General features: G+C 50.4%; 9 non-coding genes across 9 annotated transcripts; all 9 read left to right on the forward strand.

Annotated features, from left to right (window-relative positions):
- Nucleotides 1-79: 79 nt before the first annotated feature.
- On the forward strand, nt 80-152 carry trnaf-gaa (transfer RNA phenylalanine (anticodon GAA)). Its single transcript has one exon. It is a non-coding gene; the product is annotated as a tRNA-Phe (tRNA).
- A 2,449-nt stretch (nt 153-2,601) lies between these two features.
- trnaf-gaa (transfer RNA phenylalanine (anticodon GAA)) lies at nt 2,602-2,674 on the forward strand. Its single transcript has one exon. It is a non-coding gene; the product is annotated as a tRNA-Phe (tRNA).
- Nucleotides 2,675-5,112: 2,438 nt separating this feature from the next.
- On the forward strand, nt 5,113-5,185 carry trnaf-gaa (transfer RNA phenylalanine (anticodon GAA)). The gene has a single exon. It is a non-coding gene; the product is annotated as a tRNA-Phe (tRNA).
- A 1,188-nt stretch (nt 5,186-6,373) lies between these two features.
- Nucleotides 6,374-6,446, forward strand: trnaf-gaa (transfer RNA phenylalanine (anticodon GAA)). The gene has a single exon. It is a non-coding gene; the product is annotated as a tRNA-Phe (tRNA).
- A 1,188-nt stretch (nt 6,447-7,634) lies between these two features.
- trnaf-gaa (transfer RNA phenylalanine (anticodon GAA)) lies at nt 7,635-7,707 on the forward strand. Its single transcript has one exon. It is a non-coding gene; the product is annotated as a tRNA-Phe (tRNA).
- A 1,188-nt stretch (nt 7,708-8,895) lies between these two features.
- trnaf-gaa (transfer RNA phenylalanine (anticodon GAA)) lies at nt 8,896-8,968 on the forward strand. The gene has a single exon. It is a non-coding gene; the product is annotated as a tRNA-Phe (tRNA).
- Nucleotides 8,969-10,156: 1,188 nt separating this feature from the next.
- Nucleotides 10,157-10,229, forward strand: trnaf-gaa (transfer RNA phenylalanine (anticodon GAA)). The gene has a single exon. It is a non-coding gene; the product is annotated as a tRNA-Phe (tRNA).
- A 1,188-nt stretch (nt 10,230-11,417) lies between these two features.
- On the forward strand, nt 11,418-11,490 carry trnaf-gaa (transfer RNA phenylalanine (anticodon GAA)). Its single transcript has one exon. It is a non-coding gene; the product is annotated as a tRNA-Phe (tRNA).
- Nucleotides 11,491-12,678: 1,188 nt separating this feature from the next.
- Nucleotides 12,679-12,751, forward strand: trnaf-gaa (transfer RNA phenylalanine (anticodon GAA)). The gene has a single exon. It is a non-coding gene; the product is annotated as a tRNA-Phe (tRNA).
- Nucleotides 12,752-13,199: the final 448 nt, after the last annotated feature.

Below are 13,199 nucleotides of genomic sequence, written 5' to 3' on the forward strand. Positions count from 1 at the left end.
TTGGAACAAATACGCTGGGCAAATCCCAAGTGAATGTGGCCGCGAGCAAAGTGCCTGAGCGCACAGAGCGGCAGCAGCTGCCGAAATAGCTCAGTTGGGAGAGCGTTAGACTGAAGATCTAAAGGTCCCTGGTTCAATCCCGGGTTTCGGCAAGTGCAGGACTGCTTGCGCGCTCCCTCCTTTGTTTAGCTGTGATGGAGGCGAGTGAGTAAATGTGAAGCTCTGCACCTTTCCTTGCTGGCGAAAGGGTGGTTTGGATTGCTTCTCACCCTCCTTCTGCATGGTGCTCCTGCAGCGATGCTGTGCCTTTTGCTTCCAGTCTCATGGCACATTTCTTCTCATTGGCTCCGTAACGAGCATTCCAAAACAGTCAAATAATCAAATGGACAAACCCTCAATCCTGCACCAATTCAAATTCTCCTACTGTTCATTGACCGACATCTGCGAACGCACAAAACAGTCTTTGAGTCAGCAACGCATACATGGTGGCCTTTGCACTCTCTCTATCAAACACTCCCTCGCTCATAAGCTTGCTGACGGCCAGCTGTTCCAGCTTGCAAAAACTGGTGATCCCTGATCGCAATGGAAAGGTTGCAGGAGAGATGCTGACATGCGCATGGCCGCCTGACTTTAGGTTGATTTGAGCGTTCCAGAGGTGCGCCTCAGGAAATCGCTTTGGACTGTCCTTGTTTTCGACACAAGCGGTCACTTCAGAAATGATCGTGCAGAATGACGATGGAAAAGTATTCACAAACAGACTCGGTCGGGTAAACAGTCAGTGACTTGCATGCCGCTTTGGAGATGGTTGCAGAGAACTTGGGAATCCTCAAGCCTGCAGAGTAATAACTGAAGGTTTTAACAGTGGACGGACTGAAGCCGGAGCAGAGGCGATTTGTTCAAATTGTTCCGGTGCATCATGTTGCTTGCAAAGCAGCTTAGACTGATACTGACCATTTGCAGACGGATGGCATCACGTGCAGCATTTCGAGAGGTAGAGGAGAGATGGGGTGAAGCTGGCGAGACATGTTGACGGTGAACGGAGCACGACGTGGAACTTGTCGAGGACTGGAGGGACCAGTTCCTCGTTGTGCATTTGACGAGCGGGTTGACCAGAGCCAAGCAGTCAACTTCAGAAATGATTGTGCAGAATGAACGACAGTGTAGATATAGACGGTATAAAGAGGCAGCGGCCGAAGCGAACTGTCCGCCGAGAAAACAGGGTGGGAAATTTTGCCGGAAGAAGTTGATGTTGTGAGGAGATTTGGAACAAATACGCTGGGCAAATCCCAAGTGAATGTGGCCGCGAGCAAAGTGCCTGAGCGCACAGAGCGGCAGCAGCTGCCGAAATAGCTCAGTTGGGAGAGCGTTAGACTGAAGATCTAAAGGTCCCTGGTTCAATCCTGGGTTTCGGCAAGTGCAGGACTGCTTGCGCGCTCCCTCCTTTGTTTAGCTGTGATGGAGGCGAGTGAGTAAATGTGAAGCTCTGCACCTTTCCTTGCTGGCGAAAGGGTGGTTTGGATTGCTTCTCACCCTCCTTCTGCATGGTGCTCCTGCAGCGATGCTGTGCCTTTTGCTTCCAGTCTCATGGCACATTTCTTCTCATTGGCTCCGTAACGAGCATTCCAAAACAGTCAAATAATCAAATGGACAAACCCTCAATCCTGCACCAATTCAAATTCTCCTACTGTTCATTGACCGACATCTGCGAACGCACAAAACAGTCTTTGAGTCAGCAACGCGTACATGGTGGCCTTTGCACTCTCTCTATCAAACACTCCCTCGCTCATAAGCTTGCTGACGGCCAGCTGTTCCAGCTTGCAAAAACTGGTGATCCCTGATCGCAATGGAAAGGTTGCAGGAGAGATGCTGACATGCGCATGGCCGCCTGACTTTAGGTTGATTTGAGCGTTCCAGAGGTGTGCCTCAGGAAATCGCTTTGGACTGTCCTTGTTTTCGACACAAGCGGTCACTTCAGAAATGATCGTGCAGAATGACGATGGAAAAGTATTCACAAACAGACTCGGTCGGGTAAACAGTCAGTGACTTGCATGCCGCTTTGGAGATGGTTGCAGAGAACTTGGGAATCCTCAAGCCTGCAGAGTAATAACTGAAGGTTTTAACAGTGGACGGACTGAAGCCGGAGCAGAGGCGATTTGTTCAAATTGTTCCGGTGCATCATGTTGCTTGCAAAGCAGCTTAGACTGATACTGACCATTTGCAGACGGATGGCATCACGTGCAGCATTTCGAGAGGTAGAGGAGAGATGGGGTGAAGCTGGCGAGACATGTTGACGGTGAACGGAGCACGACGTGGAACTTGTCGAGGACTGGAGGGACCAGTTCCTCGTTGTGCATTTGACGAGCGGGTTGACCAGAGCCAAGCAGTCAACTTCAGAAATGATTGTGCAGAATGAACGACAGTGTAGATATAGACGGTATAAAGAGGCAGCGGCCGAAGCGAACTGTCCGCCGAGAAAACAGGGTGGGAAATTTTGCCGGAAGAAGTTGATGTTGTGAGGAGATTTGGAACAAATACGCTGGGCAAATCCCAAGTGAATGTGGCCGCGAGCAAAGTGCCTGAGCGCACAGAGCGGCAGCAGCTGCCGAAATAGCTCAGTTGGGAGAGCGTTAGACTGAAGATCTAAAGGTCCCTGGTTCAATCCCGGGTTTCGGCAAGTGCAGGACTGCTTGCGCGCTCCCTCCTTTGTTTAGCTGTGATGGAGGCGAGTGAGTAAATGTGAAGCTCTGCACCTTTCCTTGCTGGCGAAAGGGTGGTTTGGATTGCTTCTCACCCTCCTTCTGCATGGTGCTCCTGCAGCGATGCTGTGCCTTTTGCTTCCAGTCTCATGGCACATTTCTTCTCATTGGCTCCGTAACGAGCATTCCAAAACAGTCAAATAATCAAATGGACAAACCCTCAATCCTGCACCAATTCAAATTCTCCTACTGTTCATTGACCGACATCTGCGAACGCACAAAACAGTCTTTGAGTCAGCAACGCATACATGGTGGCCTTTGCACTCTCTCTATCAAACACTCCCTCGCTCATAAGCTTGCTGACGGCCAGCTGTTCCAGCTTGCAAAAACTGGTGATCCCTGATCGCAATGGAAAGGTTGCAGGAGAGATGCTGACATGCGCATGGCCGCCTGACTTTAGGTTGATTTGAGCGTTCCAGAGGTGCGCCTCAGGAAATCGCTTTGGACTGTCCTTGTTTTCGACACAAGCGGTCACTTCAGAAATGATCGTGCAGAATGACGATGGAAAAGTATTCACAAACAGACTCGGTCGGGTAAACAGTCAGTGACTTGCATGCCGCTTTGGAGATGGTTGCAGAGAACTTGGGAATCCTCAAGCCTGCAGAGTAATAACTGAAGGTTTTAACAGTGGACGGACTGAAGCCGGAGCAGAGGCGATTTGTTCAAATTGTTCCGGTGCATCATGTTGCTTGCAAAGCAGCTTAGACTGATACTGACCATTTGCAGACGGATGGCATCACGTGCAGCATTTCGAGAGGTAGAGGAGAGATGGGGTGAAGCTGGCGAGACATGTTGACGGTGAACGGAGCACGACGTGGAACTTGTCGAGGACTGGAGGGACCAGTTCCTCGTTGTGCATTTGACGAGCGGGTTGACCAGAGCCAAGCAGTCAACTTCAGAAATGATTGTGCAGAATGAACGACAGTGTAGATATAGACGGTATAAAGAGGCAGCGGCCGAAGCGAACTGTCCGCCGAGAAAACAGGGTGGGAAATTTTGCCGGAAGAAGTTGATGTTGTGAGGAGATTTGGAACAAATACGCTGGGCAAATCCCAAGTGAATGTGGTCGCGAGCAAAGTGCCTGAGCGCGCTGAGCTGGCAGCAGCTGCCGAAATAGCTCAGTTGGGAGAGCGTTAGACTGAAGATCTAAAGGTCCCGGGTTTCGGCAAGTGCAGGACTGCTTGCGCGCTCCCTCCTTTGTTTAGCTGTGATGGAGGCGAGTGAGTAAATGTGAAGCTCTGCACCTTTCCTTGCTGGCGAAAGGGTGGTTTGGATTGCTTCTCACCCTCCTTCTGCATGGTGCTCCTGCAGCGATGCTGTGCCTTTTGCTTCCAGTCTCATGGCACATTTCTTCTCATTGGCTCCGTAACGAGCATTCCAAAACAGTCAAATAATCAAATGGACAAACCCTCAATCCTGCACCAATTCAAATTCTCCTACTGTTCATTGACCGACATCTGCGAACGCACAAAACAGTCTTTGAGTCAGCAACGCATACATGGTGGCCTTTGCACTCTCTCTATCAAACACTCCCTCGCTCATAAGCTTGCTGACGGCCAGCTGTTCCAGCTTGCAAAAACTGGTGATCCCTGATCGCAATGGAAAGGTTGCAGGAGAGATGCTGACATGCGCATGGCCGCCTGACTTTAGGTTGATTTGAGCGTTCCAGAGGTGCGCCTCAGGAAATCGCTTTGGACTGTCCTTGTTTTCGACACAAGCGGTCACTTCAGAAATGATCGTGCAGAATGACGATGGAAAAGTATTCACAAACAGACTCGGTCGGGTAAACAGTCAGTGACTTGCATGCCGCTTTGGAGATGGTTGCAGAGAACTTGGGAATCCTCAAGCCTGCAGAGTAATAACTGAAGGTTTTAACAGTGGACGGACTGAAGCCGGAGCAGAGGCGATTTGTTCAAATTGTTCCGGTGCATCATGTTGCTTGCAAAGCAGCTTAGACTGATACTGACCATTTGCAGACGGATGGCATCACGTGCAGCATTTCGAGAGGTAGAGGAGAGATGGGGTGAAGCTGGCGAGACATGTTGACGGTGAACGGAGCACGACGTGGAACTTGTCGAGGACTGGAGGGACCAGTTCCTCGTTGTGCATTTGACGAGCGGGTTGACCAGAGCCAAGCAGTCAACTTCAGAAATGATTGTGCAGAATGAACGACAGTGTAGATATAGACGGTATAAAGAGGCAGCGGCCGAAGCGAACTGTCCGCCGAGAAAACAGGGTGGGAAATTTTGCCGGAAGAAGTTGATGTTGTGAGGAGATTTGGAACAAATACGCTGGGCAAATCCCAAGTGAATGTGGCCGCGAGCAAAGTGCCTGAGCGCACAGAGCGGCAGCAGCTGCCGAAATAGCTCAGTTGGGAGAGCGTTAGACTGAAGATCTAAAGGTCCCTGGTTCAATCCCGGGTTTCGGCAAGTGCAGGACTGCTTGCGCGCTCCCTCCTTTGTTTAGCTGTGATGGAGGCGAGTGAGTAAATGTGAAGCTCTGCACCTTTCCTTGCTGGCGAAAGGGTGGTTTGGATTGCTTCTCACCCTCCTTCTGCATGGTGCTCCTGCAGCGATGCTGTGCCTTTTGCTTCCAGTCTCATGGCACATTTCTTCTCATTGGCTCCGTAACGAGCATTCCAAAACAGTCAAATAATCAAATGGACAAACCCTCAATCCTGCACCAATTCAAATTCTCCTACTGTTCATTGACCGACATCTGCGAACGCACAAAACAGTCTTTGAGTCAGCAACGCATACATGGTGGCCTTTGCACTCTCTCTATCAAACACTCCCTCGCTCATAAGCTTGCTGACGGCCAGCTGTTCCAGCTTGCAAAAACTGGTGATCCCTGATCGCAATGGAAAGGTTGCAGGAGAGATGCTGACATGCGCATGGCCGCCTGACTTTAGGTTGATTTGAGCGTTCCAGAGGTGCGCCTCAGGAAATCGCTTTGGACTGTCCTTGTTTTCGACACAAGCGGTCACTTCAGAAATGATCGTGCAGAATGACGATGGAAAAGTATTCACAAACAGACTCGGTCGGGTAAACAGTCAGTGACTTGCATGCCGCTTTGGAGATGGTTGCAGAGAACTTGGGAATCCTCAAGCCTGCAGAGTAATAACTGAAGGTTTTAACAGTGGACGGACTGAAGCCGGAGCAGAGGCGATTTGTTCAAATTGTTCCGGTGCATCATGTTGCTTGCAAAGCAGCTTAGACTGATACTGACCATTTGCAGACGGATGGCATCACGTGCAGCATTTCGAGAGGTAGAGGAGAGATGGGGTGAAGCTGGCGAGACATGTTGACGGTGAACGGAGCACGACGTGGAACTTGTCGAGGACTGGAGGGACCAGTTCCTCGTTGTGCATTTGACGAGCGGGTTGACCAGAGCCAAGCAGTCAACTTCAGAAATGATTGTGCAGAATGAACGACAGTGTAGATATAGACGGTATAAAGAGGCAGCGGCCGAAGCGAACTGTCCGCCGAGAAAACAGGGTGGGAAATTTTGCCGGAAGAAGTTGATGTTGTGAGGAGATTTGGAACAAATACGCTGGGCAAATCCCAAGTGAATGTGGCCGCGAGCAAAGTGCCTGAGCGCACAGAGCGGCAGCAGCTGCCGAAATAGCTCAGTTGGGAGAGCGTTAGACTGAAGATCTAAAGGTCCCTGGTTCAATCCCGGGTTTCGGCAAGTGCAGGACTGCTTGCGCGCTCCCTCCTTTGTTTAGCTGTGATGGAGGCGAGTGAGTAAATGTGAAGCTCTGCACCTTTCCTTGCTGGCGAAAGGGTGGTTTGGATTGCTTCTCACCCTCCTTCTGCATGGTGCTCCTGCAGCGATGCTGTGCCTTTTGCTTCCAGTCTCATGGCACATTTCTTCTCATTGGCTCCGTAACGAGCATTCCAAAACAGTCAAATAATCAAATGGACAAACCCTCAATCCTGCACCAATTCAAATTCTCCTACTGTTCATTGACCGACATCTGCGAACGCACAAAACAGTCTTTGAGTCAGCAACGCGTACATGGTGGCCTTTGCACTCTCTCTATCAAACACTCCCTCGCTCATAAGCTTGCTGACGGCCAGCTGTTCCAGCTTGCAAAAACTGGTGATCCCTGATCGCAATGGAAAGGTTGCAGGAGAGATGCTGACATGCGCATGGCCGCCTGACTTTAGGTTGATTTGAGCGTTCCAGAGGTGTGCCTCAGGAAATCGCTTTGGACTGTCCTTGTTTTCGACACAAGCGGTCACTTCAGAAATGATCGTGCAGAATGACGATGGAAAAGTATTCACAAACAGACTCGGTCGGGTAAACAGTCAGTGACTTGCATGCCGCTTTGGAGATGGTTGCAGAGAACTTGGGAATCCTCAAGCCTGCAGAGTAATAACTGAAGGTTTTAACAGTGGACGGACTGAAGCCGGAGCAGAGGCGATTTGTTCAAATTGTTCCGGTGCATCATGTTGCTTGCAAAGCAGCTTAGACTGATACTGACCATTTGCAGACGGATGGCATCACGTGCAGCATTTCGAGAGGTAGAGGAGAGATGGGGTGAAGCTGGCGAGACATGTTGACGGTGAACGGAGCACGACGTGGAACTTGTCGAGGACTGGAGGGACCAGTTCCTCGTTGTGCATTTGACGAGCGGGTTGACCAGAGCCAAGCAGTCAACTTCAGAAATGATTGTGCAGAATGAACGACAGTGTAGATATAGACGGTATAAAGAGGCAGCGGCCGAAGCGAACTGTCCGCCGAGAAAACAGGGTGGGAAATTTTGCCGGAAGAAGTTGATGTTGTGAGGAGATTTGGAACAAATACGCTGGGCAAATCCCAAGTGAATGTGGCCGCGAGCAAAGTGCCTGAGCGCACAGAGCGGCAGCAGCTGCCGAAATAGCTCAGTTGGGAGAGCGTTAGACTGAAGATCTAAAGGTCCCTGGTTCAATCCCGGGTTTCGGCAAGTGCAGGACTGCTTGCGCGCTCCCTCCTTTGTTTAGCTGTGATGGAGGCGAGTGAGTAAATGTGAAGCTCTGCACCTTTCCTTGCTGGCGAAAGGGTGGTTTGGATTGCTTCTCACCCTCCTTCTGCATGGTGCTCCTGCAGCGATGCTGTGCCTTTTGCTTCCAGTCTCATGGCACATTTCTTCTCATTGGCTCCGTAACGAGCATTCCAAAACAGTCAAATAATCAAATGGACAAACCCTCAATCCTGCACCAATTCAAATTCTCCTACTGTTCATTGACCGACATCTGCGAACGCACAAAACAGTCTTTGAGTCAGCAACGCATACATGGTGGCCTTTGCACTCTCTCTATCAAACACTCCCTCGCTCATAAGCTTGCTGACGGCCAGCTGTTCCAGCTTGCAAAAACTGGTGATCCCTGATCGCAATGGAAAGGTTGCAGGAGAGATGCTGACATGCGCATGGCCGCCTGACTTTAGGTTGATTTGAGCGTTCCAGAGGTGCGCCTCAGGAAATCGCTTTGGACTGTCCTTGTTTTCGACACAAGCGGTCACTTCAGAAATGATCGTGCAGAATGACGATGGAAAAGTATTCACAAACAGACTCGGTCGGGTAAACAGTCAGTGACTTGCATGCCGCTTTGGAGATGGTTGCAGAGAACTTGGGAATCCTCAAGCCTGCAGAGTAATAACTGAAGGTTTTAACAGTGGACGGACTGAAGCCGGAGCAGAGGCGATTTGTTCAAATTGTTCCGGTGCATCATGTTGCTTGCAAAGCAGCTTAGACTGATACTGACCATTTGCAGACGGATGGCATCACGTGCAGCATTTCGAGAGGTAGAGGAGAGATGGGGTGAAGCTGGCGAGACATGTTGACGGTGAACGGAGCACGACGTGGAACTTGTCGAGGACTGGAGGGACCAGTTCCTCGTTGTGCATTTGACGAGCGGGTTGACCAGAGCCAAGCAGTCAACTTCAGAAATGATTGTGCAGAATGAACGACAGTGTAGATATAGACGGTATAAAGAGGCAGCGGCCGAAGCGAACTGTCCGCCGAGAAAACAGGGTGGGAAATTTTGCCGGAAGAAGTTGATGTTGTGAGGAGATTTGGAACAAATACGCTGGGCAAATCCCAAGTGAATGTGGCCGCGAGCAAAGTGCCTGAGCGCACAGAGCGGCAGCAGCTGCCGAAATAGCTCAGTTGGGAGAGCGTTAGACTGAAGATCTAAAGGTCCCTGGTTCAATCCCGGGTTTCGGCAAGTGCAGGACTGCTTGCGCGCTCCCTCCTTTGTTTAGCTGTGATGGAGGCGAGTGAGTAAATGTGAAGCTCTGCACCTTTCCTTGCTGGCGAAAGGGTGGTTTGGATTGCTTCTCACCCTCCTTCTGCATGGTGCTCCTGCAGCGATGCTGTGCCTTTTGCTTCCAGTCTCATGGCACATTTCTTCTCATTGGCTCCGTAACGAGCATTCCAAAACAGTCAAATAATCAAATGGACAAACCCTCAATCCTGCACCAATTCAAATTCTCCTACTGTTCATTGACCGACATCTGCGAACGCACAAAACAGTCTTTGAGTCAGCAACGCGTACATGGTGGCCTTTGCACTCTCTCTATCAAACACTCCCTCGCTCATAAGCTTGCTGACGGCCAGCTGTTCCAGCTTGCAAAAACTGGTGATCCCTGATCGCAATGGAAAGGTTGCAGGAGAGATGCTGACATGCGCATGGCCGCCTGACTTTAGGTTGATTTGAGCGTTCCAGAGGTGTGCCTCAGGAAATCGCTTTGGACTGTCCTTGTTTTCGACACAAGCGGTCACTTCAGAAATGATCGTGCAGAATGACGATGGAAAAGTATTCACAAACAGACTCGGTCGGGTAAACAGTCAGTGACTTGCATGCCGCTTTGGAGATGGTTGCAGAGAACTTGGGAATCCTCAAGCCTGCAGAGTAATAACTGAAGGTTTTAACAGTGGACGGACTGAAGCCGGAGCAGAGGCGATTTGTTCAAATTGTTCCGGTGCATCATGTTGCTTGCAAAGCAGCTTAGACTGATACTGACCATTTGCAGACGGATGGCATCACGTGCAGCATTTCGAGAGGTAGAGGAGAGATGGGGTGAAGCTGGCGAGACATGTTGACGGTGAACGGAGCACGACGTGGAACTTGTCGAGGACTGGAGGGACCAGTTCCTCGTTGTGCATTTGACGAGCGGGTTGACCAGAGCCAAGCAGTCAACTTCAGAAATGATTGTGCAGAATGAACGACAGTGTAGATATAGACGGTATAAAGAGGCAGCGGCCGAAGCGAACTGTCCGCCGAGAAAACAGGGTGGGAAATTTTGCCGGAAGAAGTTGATGTTGTGAGGAGATTTGGAACAAATACGCTGGGCAAATCCCAAGTGAATGTGGCCGCGAGCAAAGTGCCTGAGCGCACAGAGCGGCAGCAGCTGCCGAAATAGCTCAGTTGGGAGAGCGTTAGACTGAAGATCTAAAGGTCCCTGGTTCAATCCCGGGTTTCGGCAAGTGCAGGACTGCTTGCGCGCTCCCTCCTTTGTTTAGCTGTGATGGAGGCGAGTGAGTAAATGTGAAGCTCTGCACCTTTCCTTGCTGGCGAAAGGGTGGTTTGGATTGCTTCTCACCCTCCTTCTGCATGGTGCTCCTGCAGCGATGCTGTGCCTTTTGCTTCCAGTCTCATGGCACATTTCTTCTCATTGGCTCCGTAACGAGCATTCCAAAACAGTCAAATAATCAAATGGACAAACCCTCAATCCTGCACCAATTCAAATTCTCCTACTGTTCATTGACCGACATCTGCGAACGCACAAAACAGTCTTTGAGTCAGCAACGCATACATGGTGGCCTTTGCACTCTCTCTATCAAACACTCCCTCGCTCATAAGCTTGCTGACGGCCAGCTGTTCCAGCTTGCAAAAACTGGTGATCCCTGATCGCAATGGAAAGGTTGCAGGAGAGATGCTGACATGCGCATGGCCGCCTGACTTTAGGTTGATTTGAGCGTTCCAGAGGTGCGCCTCAGGAAATCGCTTTGGACTGTCCTTGTTTTCGACACAAGCGGTCACTTCAGAAATGATCGTGCAGAATGACGATGGAAAAGTATTCACAAACAGACTCGGTCGGGTAAACAGTCAGTGACTTGCATGCCGCTTTGGAGATGGTTGCAGAGAACTTGGGAATCCTCAAGCCTGCAGAGTAATAACTGAAGGTTTTAACAGTGGACGGACTGAAGCCGGAGCAGAGGCGATTTGTTCAAATTGTTCCGGTGCATCATGTTGCTTGCAAAGCAGCTTAGACTGATACTGACCATTTGCAGACGGATGGCATCACGTGCAGCATTTCGAGAGGTAGAGGAGAGATGGGGTGAAGCTGGCGAGACATGTTGACGGTGAACGGAGCACGACGTGGAACTTGTCGAGGACTGGAGGGACCAGTTCCTCGTTGTGCATTTGACGAGCGGGTTGACCAGAGCCAAGCAGTCAACTTCAGAAATGATTGTGCAGAATGAACGACAGTGTAGATATAGACGGTATAAAGAGGCAGCGGCCGAAGCGAACTGTCCGCCGAGAAAACAGGGTGGGAAATTTTGCCGGAAGAAGTTGATGTTGTGAGGAGATTTGGAACAAATACGCTGGGCAAATCCCAAGTGAATGTGGCCGCGAGCAAAGTGCCTGAGCGCACAGAGCGGCAGCAGCTGCCGAAATAGCTCAGTTGGGAGAGCGTTAGACTGAAGATCTAAAGGTCCCTGGTTCAATCCCGGGTTTCGGCAAGTGCAGGACTGCTTGCGCGCTCCCTCCTTTGTTTAGCTGTGATGGAGGCGAGTGAGTAAATGTGAAGCTCTGCACCTTTCCTTGCTGGCGAAAGGGTGGTTTGGATTGCTTCTCACCCTCCTTCTGCATGGTGCTCCTGCAGCGATGCTGTGCCTTTTGCTTCCAGTCTCATGGCACATTTCTTCTCATTGGCTCCGTAACGAGCATTCCAAAACAGTCAAATAATCAAATGGACAAACCCTCAATCCTGCACCAATTCAAATTCTCCTACTGTTCATTGACCGACATCTGCGAACGCACAAAACAGTCTTTGAGTCAGCAACGCGTACATGGTGGCCTTTGCACTCTCTCTATCAAACACTCCCTCGCTCATAAGCTTGCTGACGGCCAGCTGTTCCAGCTTGCAAAAACTGGTGATCCCTGATCGCAATGGAAAGGTTGCAGGAGAGATGCTGACATGCGCATGGCCGCCTGACTTTAGGTTGATTTGAGCGTTCCAGAGGTGTGCCTCAGGAAATCGCTTTGGACTGTCCTTGTTTTCGACACAAGCGGTCACTTCAGAAATGATCGTGCAGAATGACGATGGAAAAGTATTCACAAACAGACTCGGTCGGGTAAACAGTCAGTGACTTGCATGCCGCTTTGGAGATGGTTGCAGAGAACTTGGGAATCCTCAAGCCTGCAGAGTAATAACTGAAGGTTTTAACAGTGGACGGACTGAAGCCGGAGCAGAGGCGATTTGTTCAAATTGTTCCGGTGCATCATGTTGCTTGCAAAGCAGCTTAGACTGATACTGACCATTTGCAGACGGATGGCATCACGTGCAGCATTTCGAGAGGTAGAGGAGAGATGGGGTGAAGCTGGCGAGACATGTTGACGGTGAACGGAGCACGACGTGGAACTTGTCGAGGACTGGAGGGACCAGTTCCTCGTTGTGCATTTGACGAGCGGGTTGACCAGAGCCAAGCAGTCAACTTCAGAAATGATTGTGCAGAATGAACGACAGTGTAGATATAGACGGTATAAAGAGGCAGCGGCCGAAGCGAACTGTCCGCCGAGAAAACAGGGTGGGAAATTTTGCCGGAAGAAGTTGATGTTGTGAGGAGATTTGGAACAAATACGCTGGGCAAATCCCAAGTGAATGTGGCCGCGAGCAAAGTGCCTGAGCGCACAGAGCGGCAGCAGCTGCCGAAATAGCTCAGTTGGGAGAGCGTTAGACTGAAGATCTAAAGGTCCCTGGTTCAATCCCGGGTTTCGGCAAGTGCAGGACTGCTTGCGCGCTCCCTCCTTTGTTTAGCTGTGATGGAGGCGAGTGAGTAAATGTGAAGCTCTGCACCTTTCCTTGCTGGCGAAAGGGTGGTTTGGATTGCTTCTCACCCTCCTTCTGCATGGTGCTCCTGCAGCGATGCTGTGCCTTTTGCTTCCAGTCTCATGGCACATTTCTTCTCATTGGCTCCGTAACGAGCATTCCAAAACAGTCAAATAATCAAATGGACAAACCCTCAATCCTGCACCAATTCAAATTCTCCTACTGTTCATTGACCGACATCTGCGAACGCACAAAACAGTCTTTGAGTCAGCAACGCATACATGGTGGCCTTTGCACTCTCTCTATCAAACACTCCCTCGCTCATAAGCTTGCTGACGGCCAGCTGTTCCAGCTTGCAAAAACTGGTGATCCCTGATCGCAATGGAAAGGTTGCAGGAG

This window comes from Chiloscyllium plagiosum, unplaced genomic scaffold (assembly GCF_037043375.1).
Source record: "Chiloscyllium plagiosum isolate Xiang-an unplaced genomic scaffold, Cpla_swu_hap1 HiC_scaffold_14, whole genome shotgun sequence".
Classification (NCBI taxonomy): Eukaryota; Metazoa; Chordata; class Chondrichthyes; order Orectolobiformes; family Hemiscylliidae; genus Chiloscyllium; species Chiloscyllium plagiosum.